The sequence below is a fragment of the Muntiacus reevesi genome, chromosome 1 (assembly GCF_963930625.1).
Source record: "Muntiacus reevesi chromosome 1, mMunRee1.1, whole genome shotgun sequence".
In the NCBI taxonomy this organism is placed as follows: Eukaryota; Metazoa; Chordata; class Mammalia; order Artiodactyla; family Cervidae; genus Muntiacus; species Muntiacus reevesi.
Window position 1 is genome coordinate 20,296,712 of NC_089249.1, and position 1,857 is coordinate 20,298,568.

Here is a 1,857-nt window from a genome sequence, read left to right on the forward strand (position 1 = left end):
CCCCCTCTTTCCCCCTCCCACAACTCCTGGAATTTACCATACTAATTTTCTCTTTGGACCTGCTTACCCTTAGGGACCTCATATAAGCAGATTCAACTGTGCTTATCATTCTGTGACTGTCTCATTTCACTTAGTATAATGTCCTCAAATTTCACCATGCTGTAGAACTTGTCAGAATTTCCTTCTTTTTCAATGTGACTAAAATTCCATTGTATGTATTTGAAAGTGAAAGTTGCCCATTGTTGTCCAGCTCTTTGCGACCCCATACAGTCCATGGAATTCTCCAGGCCAGAATACTGGAAGTGGGAAGGCTTTTTCTCCAGGGGATCGTCCCATTGTATGTATATATGGCTTTTTTTTCTTATCTGTTCATCCACTGATGGACGCTTCAGTTGCTTCTGCCTTTTGTTCATTGTGAACAATGCTGCTATGAACAGGAATGTATAAATATCTCTTCCAGAGTCTTTTTTCAGTTCTTTTGCTGAATTTGCTGGATCATAGGCTGATACTAAATTTAATTTTTTAAGGCACCATCACACTGTTTTCCACAGGGGCTAGATGTTATTTTTTAAGACCATATCTTAGCACAACAGTGACAGCAGACAAGAATTCCCTTGGTCTCCTGATTGCCAGGAGGTCAGAAGTGGCTGGTGCCCCCTGGCACATGTCCCAGGATGTCTGGTGTGGCTTTTGGGGCTCCCGCTCCAACCCCACCCACTACTCCTCGACCTCTTGTTTTGGGATCTGCTGAACTTGAATCTGCTTCCTCTCTCCAGGTAAAGCTTGTTTGCAATAGCTTTAGAACCTAGTAGAGTGCTTTTCAGCTTCAAACCTCTAATCCAAATCAATTGCTCAATTACCTGTCTTTCTTTTCTTTTTAAATAATGAGTGTTTTTATTTCTCTTATGATTTAAAAAGTGTGAACATTCTGTAATTCAGCTGTAGCCATTACTTCCAGGTGACTTTTTCGTTAGGTTTCAATTCCCTTTTATATAACAGACTCTTGTTCCGGAAGGCAGTTAGCTTTTCATCTTTCTTCCTGTCTAGATAATATCCAAAGACAAATCCCATAGGGACAAGTACATGTACCCAGTGGTCACGCACAACCTGAAGTAAGTTCATCATGACTGCTGTGGCCTCGGAGCCAACAACGACCCTACGACAAAGGACAGTGGCGAGCGCAGCCACTCAATTACCTGTCTTAAATTAGGATCCAAAAGTTTTTTAACTAGGGAGAAAAATTAGGAAGAAAGGAGTTTACAGAAGAAAAAAAAAAAAAGACAAGATTCAAACCAAATCTGACATTGGACATTTAACACTTGCAAACACCACGCCCAGGCCAAGCCCTCCTGATGCTCCAACTCCTGGCTTCCTTACGCTCCTGCTTTCTCAGCCTGATCCAGGGGCCTGGAGGACTTCTCACTTTATATTCTTGGGCTCCAAAATCACCACAGCAATCTCTTTTTAGCAGAGCAAAGACTAGGTCTCAGCCTGGAACCCTTGGGAAAGAGCTCTGATGGGCGGCTGCTTCCACTAGGGTCACAGTCAGCCTTCCTCTTCCCCACAGTTTCGTGCTCCCACATGATTGTCAAAGCCCCCTTCAGATTATTGTGGTGACCACACCAAAGCATTTTTTAATTTCACGGCTGCAGTCACTATTCACAATCTTTGGGTCTTTGCTGCCCCTCCCTTACATTGCATTTCTCCACCTGCCTCACCAGGTGAAAGGTTGTTGTTCAGTCCTTCAGTGGTGTCCAACTCTTTGCAACCCCATGAACTGCAGCACACCAGGATTCCCTGTCCTTCGCTATTTCCTGGAGTTTGCTCAAGTTCATGTCCATTGAATCAGTGATGGTA

General features: G+C 43.6%; 1 pseudogene; it reads right to left on the reverse strand.

Annotated features, from left to right (window-relative positions):
* Window positions 1–872: 872 nt before the first annotated feature.
* Window positions 873–1,184, reverse strand: LOC136170697 (NADH dehydrogenase [ubiquinone] 1 beta subcomplex subunit 1 pseudogene; annotated as a pseudogene).
* Window positions 1,185–1,857: the final 673 nt, after the last annotated feature.